We start from the raw sequence: 10,639 nt of genomic DNA, 5'->3' as shown, positions 1-10,639 counted from the left end.
TTTTTTTTTGAGATGGAGTCTTGCACTGTCACCCAGGCTGGAGTGAATGGCCTGATCTCGGCTCACTGTAACATCCACCTTCTGGGTTCAAGCAATTCTTTTGCCTCGGCCTCCTGAGTAGCTGGGATTATAGGTGCCCGACACCCCACCTGGCTAATTTTTGTATTTTTCATAGAGACAGGGATTCAGTATGTTGGCCAGGCTGGTCTCAAACTCCTGACCTCATGATCCACCCACCTCAGCCTCCCAAAGTGCTGGGATTACAGGCATGAGCCACTGCCCCCAGGGCAGTCAAATCTTAAAGCTCTAAAATGATCTCCTTTGACTCCAGGTCTCACATCCAGGTCACGCTGATGCAGGAGGTAGGTCCCCTTGGTCTTGGGTAGCTCTGCCCCTGTGGCTTTGCAGGGTATAGCCCCCCTCCTGGCTGCTTTCACATGCTGGTGTTGACCATCTGTGGCTTTTCCAAGCACATGGTGCAAGCCGTAGATACACCATTCTGTGATCTGAAGAATGGTATCCGTCTTCTAACAGATCCACTAGGCAGTGCCCCAGTAGGCATTCTGTGTGGGGGCTCCGACCCCACATTTCCCTTTCACACTGCCCTAGCAGAGGTTCTTTCTCCATGAGCACCCTGACCCTGCAGCAAACTTCTGCCTGGGCATCCAGGCGTTTCCATACATCCTCTGAAATCTAGGTGGAGGTTCCCAAACCTCAGTTCTTGACTTATGTGCACCCACTGGCTCAACACCACATGGAAACTGCCAAAGCTTGGGGCTTCCACCCTCTGAAGCAACAGCCCAAGCTGTACCTTGGCCCCTTTTAGCCATGGCTAGAGCAGCTGGAATGCAGGACACCAAGTCCCTAGGCTGCACACAACATGGGGACCTTGGGCCCAACCCACGAAACCATTTTTTCCTCCTAGGTCTCTAGGCCTGTGATGGGAGGGGCTGCTGTGAAGACCTCTGACATGCCTTGGGGCCATTTTCCCCATTGTCTTGCAGGTTAACATTCGGCTCCTCGTTACTTTTGCAAATTTCTATAGCCAACTTGAATTTCTCCTCAGAAAATGGGATTTTCTTTTCTATCACATTGTCAGGCTGCAAATTTTCTGAACTTTTATGCTCTGCTTCCCCTATAAAACTGAATGCCTTTAACAGCACCCACATCACCTCTTGAATGCTTTGCTGCTTAGAATGCTTTCTTCCACCAGCTACCCTAAATCATCTCTCTCAAGTTCAAAGTCCCACAAATCTCTAGGGCAGGGGCAAAATGCTGCCAGCCTCTTTGCTAAAACATAACAAGAGTCAACTTTGTTCCAGTCCCCAGCAAATTCTTCATCTTCATCTGAGACCACCTCAGCCTAGATTTCATTGTCCTTATCATTATTGGTATTTCGGTCAAAGTCATTCAACAAGTCTAAACTAAAGGGAGTTCTAAACTTTCCCACATTTTCCTGTCTTCTGAACCCTCCAACTGTTCCAGCCTCTGCCTGTTGCCCATTTCCAAAGTCACTTCCACATTTTCAGATATCTTTTCAGCAGCACCCCACTCTACGGGTGCCAATTTACTGTAGTAATCCATGTTCATGCTGCTGATAAAGACATACTCAAGACTGGACAATTTACAAAAGAAAGAGTTTAATTGGACTTAGAGTTCCATGTGGCTGGGGAAGCCTCACAATCATGGTGGAAGGCAAGGAAGAGCAAGTCACATCTTACATGGATGGCAGTAAGCAAAGAGAGAGCTTGTGCAGAGAAACTCCCATCTTCAAAACCATCAGACCTCGTGAGACTTATTCACTATTACGAGAACAGCATGGGAAAGACCTGCCCCGATGATTCAGTTACCTCCCACTAAGCTCCTCCCACAACATGTGGGAATTCAAGATTTGAGTGGGGACACAGCCAGACCATATCCCAATGAAAATGGATGATGGGGGCATGGACACTCAGGCATCAGTCGTTTTTAAAACTACACAGATGATTCCACATACACCTGGCACTTGGTTGCTAACTTGACACCTCTGGTCTAAGTCAATCGTGGTTGTCCCATTGCCCTTACTAGTGCATGAGTTAAAAAAGCGAATGTGGCCAGGTGTGGTGGCTCATCATGCCTGTAATCCCAGCACTTTGGAAGGCTGTGGCAGGAGAATTACTTGAGCCCAGGCATTCAAAACAAGCCTGAGCAATCTAGTGAGACCTTGTCTCTAACAAAAATAAAATAAAATAAAATAAAAATTAGCCAAGCATGGTGGCATGTGCCTGTGACCCCAGCTACTCGGGAGGCTGAGGTGGGAGGATTGCTTGAGCCCAGGAGGTCTAGGCTCCAGTGAGTTGAGATGGTACAATAAGGTCATGCCGATGTCGGGATTCCTAGATGTGTCATAACCATTAGTGCCCTGAGAAGAGCTTTCCCAAGGACAAGCTGATGTGCTGGGGGAAGGGAGAGTAAGGAGAGAATACCCCTAGGTCCCTGGTAACCTCCCCAAACTGCACATCCACCAACCTGAAGATGTCCTCCTCCAGGATTCTCATTACCTGAAACCAAATCCATTCAAGTGAGGGGATTCTGTTATTTACAACAAAAGGTATAACTGATACAGTGAAGAATTCTCAATACGTAAAGGTCTTTAGAAAGACTTCCCAGCTGGGCTCAGTGGTTCATGCCTGTATGACTGCATGAACCCAGAAGTTCAAGACCAGCCTAGGCAACATGGCAAGACCCCATCTCTACAAAAAATTAAAAATTAGCCAGGCGTAGTGCCATGCACCTGTGATCCCAGCACTTAGGGAGGCCAAGGCAGGTGGATCACTTGAGCCCAGGAGTTCAAGACCAGCCAGGGCAACATGATGAAACTCCATCTCTACAAAAAATAGCTGGTGTGGTGGCAGTCGCCTGTAGTCCCAGCTACTTGGAATGCTGAAGAGGGAGGATCACTTGAGCCCAGGAGGTTGAGGCTGCAGTGAGCCATGCTTGCGTCACTGCACTCCAGCCTGGGTGACAGAACAAGACCCTATCTCAAAAATAAATAAATAAATAAATAAAAAATAAAAAATGCCGGGTATGGCGGCGTGAGCACTCTTGGAGGCCAAGGCAGGTGGATCACTTGAGGTCAGGAGTTCAAGACCAGCCTGGCCAACATGGTGAAACCCCATCTCTACTAAAATTACAAAATGTAGCCAGACGTGGTGGCTTGCACCTATAATCCCAGCTATTCAAGAGGCTGAGGTACAAGAATCACTTGAGCCTGGGAGGCAGAGGTTGCAGTTAGCCGAGATCGCACTACTGCACTCTAGCCTGGGCAATAAAGCGAGACTCCATCTCAAAAAAAAAAAAAAAAAGGGCTGGGCACAGTGGCTCACGCCTGTAATCCCAGCACTTTGGGAGGCCGAGGTGGGTGGATCATGAGGTCAGGAGATCAAGGCCACCCTCGCCAACATGGTGAAACCTATCTCTACTAAAAATACGAAAATTAGCTGGGCATGGTGGGGCGTGCCTGTCATCCCAGCTACTTGGGAGGCTGAGGCAGGAGAATCACTTTAACTCAGGAGACAGAGGCTGCAGTGAGCCAAGATCATGCCACTGCACTCCAGCCTGGGTGACAGAGCAAGACTCTGTCTCAAAAAAAAAAAAAAATTCCCTACTGGAGGGAGACCTCAGTGAGTGTGTATGTGTGTCAGTTTTCTCCCTAAAGGAACAGGAACAGGAATGTGTGAGGAGCAAACGAAGCAAAACATGAGAGGAAGGGAGGGGTAGGGGATTAGAAAAACCAAGAGCTAAATATAGAGAAAAATTCATATAGCTTGAGAGGAAATTATGCTTTAGAAGTGGAATGAGAATGATACAGGAACAAATTAAGAGGAGGTCCTAAATAACTTTGAGAACCTAAGGACACTGATGGTTAATGGAGATGTAATATGGTTTCCTTAACACAGAGGCCCAGGGGAAGGATTAGAATTATAGAACTACAGTAGTAGGAAAAAGAGCAAGTTCCAGGACTAGGGGTGGGAGTCAGTGAATGCACAGATAGTTACTAAATACCTAGTCTGTGTTTGCTCATGCAGGTGACACAATAAATCTAAGAACACTTGCAACCAAAGTCAAGATTTGCTTTCAAAACAGAAAAAAAAAACCCACAAACAAACAAACAAACAAAAACAACCGGAGAGCACTTATCCTGCAAACAAGATGCATGCAATAAATATTTCTTGAATCAACTAGGGACAGAGGATTTATCTGGGCACAGGAAATGCAATGAGACTTAAAAACAACATGGTGGGTGAATTCTTAATTGTAGATCCCTGGCAGCCGTGGCAGGCCAAATAATTCCTAGTAGTATGCTCGTGAGACATGTGTATTAGTGAGGCAGTAGAATTTGATGTGTGACTCATTGTTTTCTATTTCAAAAAATGCAAATTATTCCATTCAAACAGAAAAATGTATGAAAAAGCTCGAGAGTGACTAATACAATCCTTGTATCACTCATTTCAATGTTAGCGACTTTTACATTTTTTAATTAATAAATGGGCACCATGTAGAAGCTTCGCTGAAGGAGAGAGCCTTTGTAAAGCTTGGTGCCCACGTTGTAGAGACAGTGGAGCTGTCACAGCCATGCCATGGTGAGGAACATGAGCCACCTGACTGCTGCTTGCTGGCTGTGTGACCCTGGAAAGCTGTTTCAACTCTTGGTACATTTGTAAAATGGAGATAATAAGGCTGGCCCTCTCAAAAGGCTGTGAAGATAACTGAGAAACATGTAGGTAAAGTGTTAACTAGTGACTAGTGTGTGGTGGGTAGTCTGTAAATGTTAACTACTACTATTATCATCTTCATCCGTCTGGACTGCTATAACAGAATACCATCGACTTGGTAGCTGATAAACAACAGACATTTATTTCTCACAGTTGTGAAGCTGGGAAGACCAAGATCAAGATGCAGCAGGTTCAGTATCCAGTGAGCACCTGTCTCCTGGTTCACAGACACCACCTTCTTGTTATGTCCTCAAATGGTGGAAGGGGATAGGAGTCTATCTCAATCTTAAGTCTCTCTCTCTCTCTCTCTCTCTTTTTTTTTTTTTTTTGAGATAGGTTCTTGCTCTGTCACCCAGGCTGGAGTGCAGTGACATGAACATGGCTTAATGCAGCCTCCACCTCCTGGGCTCAAGTGATCTTCCCAGTTCAGCATCCCAAGTAGCTGGGACTACAGGTGCAAACCACCACCCCTGGCTAATTTTTGTAGAGACAAGATGTCACTTTGTTGCCGAGGCTGGTCTCAAACTCCTGGATGCAAGTGATCCTCTTGCCTCAGCCTCCTAAAGTGCTGGGATTACAGGCGTGAGCCGTCACACCTGGCTAATCATTTTCCTGGCCCATCATTTTCCTATATCAATGAACAGAGGACCGTTCTGCTTACCTCTAATTTGAAATGCAAGTGTATCTGCCTTGGGTACAGCGAATAATGGATGTGGTCAGTATTTACCCAAGGATGAATGTGACTGCCCAAAAGCAAAATAGAGATCTGATGCATTTTAGAAAAGGTGATCTCATAGAAAACAAAGTAGCATTTACTTGAAATGTCTTTTTTGGCCTATTCAGTAATTATGTGTTTAGAAAAGAAAAGTAGTAGAGTGATAGAAAGGAAGACCAACATCAACAGGGCATGTTAGTAGATGAAATGTTTAAAAATGTAATTATTGAGGGAGACTTCTGTTTCCAGCCCTGACAGAGTAACAAGTACCATACATGCCCTCCTGCTATAAGGAAACTGGGCAAAATATACGAAACAAATGTTCATACACATACTACAGGCAATTCAAGACTGTGAGAAGGAAAAGAAATGGAATGAGTCCAAAAATGACCTAGGCTGTCTGCCTGGAGATACTTCCCAGACTGCTGTGGTGCAAGAAGAGGGAACCTAAACAGAATATGGTCATTTCACCAAGTTGAAGGACAGAGATTGGTTTCAGGAGGCTAAGGTGGCTGGAATTTGCAAGGCAAAGTAACACAGAGAAAAGAGTCCAGAGAAAGAGCCTAGGAAATCTGCATAACAGTGCCCTGGAATCTTGTGCTAAATATTAAACTGTATCTCTAACAGGAAACTCCGCAAAACCAAGCAAAAAATCACCATGGGGAAATGTAAGTTGGACAGTTCCCAGAGCCCACACACTACTGGGGTATGTTTGAGTTCCGACTCTGAGTGAAGAGACCTGATTAAACACTCAGGATATGTGGTAAAGATCTGTGAAGTGTTACACCTTAGGAGTAGAACTAAAATAGACCTGGAACAGCAATTCTCAACCAGGGGTGAGTTTACTCCCCAGAGGATATTTTGCTATATCTGGAGACAATTTATATTGTCATGACTGGGAAGATGCTACCATTGTCTAGAAGGTAGAGGCCAGGTGTCTTAGTCCATTTGTGCAGCTATAACAAAACACTGGGTGGTGTATAAATAACAGAAATTTGTTTCTCACAGTTTTGGAGGCCGGGAGGACCTAGATCAAAGCACTGGCAGATTTGGTGTCTGATGAGAGCCAGCTTCCTGGTTTAGAGAATGTGTCCTTGCTGCTTTCTCACATAGTGAAAGGGGACAAGGCAGCTCTCTGGGGCCTCTTTCATAAAGACACCAATCCCAAACACCCCACCTCCTCTGATACTACTAGTCTTAGACTTCAACATATTAATTTACAAGAGACACAAACATTCAGACCATAGCACCAGGGATGCTGTTAAACATCCTATAGTGCACAGGAAAGGCCTCCACAACAAAGAAATGTCAACAGTGCCAAGAATTTGTCAATCCAAATGTCAAAAGTTGTGACCTGAGTCTGTGAGTGTGAAGAAAAAAAAAAGACAACTATCAAAACTACCAATGTTGTGGCCAGGCACAGTGGCTCACACCTGTAATCCCAGTGCTTTGGGAGGCCAAGGTGGGCAGAATGCTTGAAGTCAGGGGTTCGAGATCAGCCTGGCCAACAATGGTGAAACCCCATCTCTACTAAAAATACAAAAATTAGCCAGGCGTGGTGGCATGCGCCTGTAATCCCAGCTACTGGGGAGGCTGAGGCAGGAGAATAGAATCACTTGAACCTGGGAGGCAGAGGTTGTGGTGAGTGCACCACTGCACTCCAGCCTGGACGACAGAGCAAGACTCCATCTCAAAAAAAAGAAAAGAAAGACCTTTTCAGATAAATAAAAGCTGTGAGGTCATTTCCAGAGAACTGCATTATAAGAAATTTTTTTTGGCTGGGCACGGTGGCTCATGCATATAATCCTAGCACTTTGGGCTTTTTGTTGTTGTTGTTTTTAAAATATTTTTTATATTAATAGAGATGGGGTTTCGCCATGTTGGCCAGGCTGATCTTGGACTCCTGACCTCAAGTGATCTGCCCCCGTTGGCCTTCCAAAGTGTTGGGATTACAGGCATGAGCCACTGCGCCCAGCCAATCCCATCATTTTGGGAGACCGTAGGGAGAGGATTGCCTCAAGCCAGGAGTTCAAGACAAGCCTGGGCAACCAGTGAGACACAGTCTCTATCAAAAATAGAGAAAAATTAGCTGGGTATGGTGGCACACACCTTTAGTTCCAGCTACTCAGGAGGCTCAAGATAGAGGGACTGCTTGAGCCCAGGAGTTTGGGGTTTCAGTGAGCCATGATTGTGTCACTGCACTCCAGCCTGGGTGACAGATAGAAAAATGAGATCTACACAAATAAATAACCATATGTGGCCGGGCACAGTGGCTCACACCTGTAGTCCCAGAACTTTGGGAGGCCAAAGCGGGTGGATCACAAGGTCAGGAGATCGAGACCATCCTGGCTGACATGGTGAAATCCCGTCTCTACTAAAAATACAAAAAATTAGCCAGGCTTGGTGGCAGGTGCCTGTAGTCCCAGCTACTCGGGAGGCTGAGGCAGGAGAATGGCGTGAACCCAGGAGGCGGAGCTTGCAATGAGCCGAGATCATGCCACTGCACTCCAGCCTGGATGACAGAGCAAGACTCCATCTTAAAAAAAAAAAAAAAGAAAGAAATACAGAGATGTAAATACATGGTAAATATAAAATACTTTTTTCATTTTAAAAATTTTCTCTAAAAAGATAACCATTTAAAGCAAATATAAAAATATATTTTAAATTTTCTAATGGAAATGGAAATGAAATGTCTTAAAACAATAGCACAAAGGTTCCAAAGGGAAAATGGAGTTGAATTATTAAAAGGTTCTTACATGATATGTAAAGTAGCATAACAATATTTAAAGTTACGGGATACACTCCTGAAACAGGAGCCCAAGCATGCATGCGGACGCAGGGTCGTGGGAGATGAACGCGGTGGTGTCGCAGGTGAACTCTCTGCCACTTCTCAGCCTGATGGCGGCGCTCATATTTAGCTGCTTTCACCATCAGCACCGCCTTCAAAGACGGAAGCATCCCGGGTGTGGTGGCAATGACTCGCCGATCAAGCTGAAAAACTTAGATGACTTCAGCGGACCTAGAGAAAGAAGTGATTTGGGATTCGTTACATTCGATGTAACTGCTGATTAACTCAGCTCATTTCCCAGTGGTGGCACCAGTCTCATAGTTAATTGTGAGAATATGTTTTATTGGAATGTTAAGCAGTTGTTTATCAGCAGAATATTCAACAAAAAATAATCTATGATTAGAGACCTAATGGCAATATATTTGCAATAAAATTTGAGACCTGTGATTAAAATTATCATTATGAAGATATGTAATCAAAAGCTGTAAAGATTATTAATAATTTTTGTATTTTCTGAGATTATTTTAAAATCCATCTCAGTACAACTTTTTTTTCTTTTCATAATTTTTTTCTGTTTTTAAGAGATGTATCTCACTGTGTCACCCAGGCTGGGGCAATCACAGCTCACTGCAGCCTCAATCTCCTTGCCTCAGGCATTTTTTTGTTTTTGTTTCAATATACAGCATGAGCTGTTTTAGTAATCTTAGTAAGCCATATATCTGCAATTAATTGTATCTCTGCCTATTGAGAATAATTTCCTTTGCTTTTGTGTTGTATGGGATTTATCAACCTAAGTACTTGAACTAGTCTTTTTAATTGTAAATTACATGCCAGGTGCAGTGGCTCATGCCTGTAATGCCAGCACTTTGGGAGGCTGAGCGGGGAGGATCACTTGAGCCCAGAAGTTCAAGGCCAGCCTGGGCAACATAGTGAGACCTTGTCTGTACAAAAAATTTAAAAAATTAGTCAGGTATGGTGACATACAGTTGTAGTCTCAGCTACTGGCAAGGCTGAGGTGGGAGAATTGATTGAGCCCAGGAGGTTGAGGCTGCAGTAAGCCATGATGGTGCCATTGTACTCCAACCTGGGTGACAGAGCAAGACCCTGTCTCAAAAAAAATTAAATTAAAAAAATTATAAATTATAATTGAGAATAAGTTTTATAATTAAAAGCTGTTAAACTTTAGATTAAAAATCTATTAAAGATATCAGTTATTATAATTGAAAGCTAATTAATCTAGTCTGATTTAGAACTTTTGTTGCAAGTAGAGTAGAGGTGGAGATATTTATATAGAACGTTGCTCAAACAGGAATCTTCTTAGGTTCTATTTTAATGTTGATACTGAAGGTATAAAGTAATAGACTTAAAATATGAAAGTGAAATCCATGGAACTGAAATGTACCTATATGTTTTTTTACCTGCGTTATCCTTATGTTGGTCGTTAGTGTCACCTGGAAATTATTTGCAGTTAAAGGCTCTAAACCAAATTGGGCTTTAGGATGAAATTCTTCTGAGAGGTATTAATCTGAAGCTACTGTTGAAATACATGAAAACAAAAATTTTTTTTTGACAATGGAAATGGTTGCAAGAGGAATGTCACTTTGACTCTATCTGGGAACCCTGTACCAGTTGGTAGAATGCTACCTCAGGACAGGATGAGAACATGTATCCCATTTCCAGATACATATGAAATAACAAAGAAAATATTAAATTATTCTAAGTTTGAAGCAATGTATTTTTATTTATTATTATTATTTTTTTTTTTATTGAGACAGAATCTCCCTCTGTCACCCAGGCTGGAGTGCAGTGCCCTCTTGGCTCTCTGCAGCCTCTACCTCCCAGGTTCAAGCGATTCTCCAGCCTCAGCCTCCCAAGTAGCTGGGATTACAGGCACAGGCCACCACACTGGCTAACTTTTTTTTTTTTTTAAATAGAGTCTTGCTGTGTCACCCAGGCTGGGGTGCAGTGGCACAATCTCAGCTCACTGCAACCTCTGCCTCCCAGGCTTAACTGATTCTCGTGCCTCAGCCTCCTGAATAGCTGGGACTACAGGCATGCACCACCACACCCAGCTAATTTTTGTATTTTTAGTAGAGATGGGGTTTCCCCACGTTGGGCAGGCTGGTCTCAAACGCCCGGATTCAAATGACGCACCACCTTGGCCTCCCAAAGATTACAGGCATGAGCCACTGCACCTGGCGAAACAATGTATTTTTATTCTTAATGAATTGTATCTCGTTGACCTTTAAAAAAAAATGAGGCCGGGCACGGTGGCTCATGCCTGTAATCCCAGCTAAGGCAAGCATATCAGGAGGTCAAGAGATTGAGACCATCCTAACCAACATGGTGAAACCCATCTCTACTAAAAATACAAAAATCAGC

General features: G+C 43.9%; 1 pseudogene; it reads left to right on the top strand.

The window, feature by feature from the left end:
* The first annotated feature begins 8,292 nt into the window (after positions 1–8,292).
* Positions 8,293–10,639, top strand: part of LOC105552352 — a 22,338-nt pseudogene continuing 19,991 nt past the window's right edge.

The sequence above is a fragment of the Mandrillus leucophaeus genome, unplaced genomic scaffold (genome assembly GCF_000951045.1).
Source record: "Mandrillus leucophaeus isolate KB7577 unplaced genomic scaffold, Mleu.le_1.0 Scaffold550, whole genome shotgun sequence".
NCBI classification, from domain to species: Eukaryota; Metazoa; Chordata; class Mammalia; order Primates; family Cercopithecidae; genus Mandrillus; species Mandrillus leucophaeus.
This window is presented reverse-complemented; position numbering and strand designations above follow the sequence as displayed.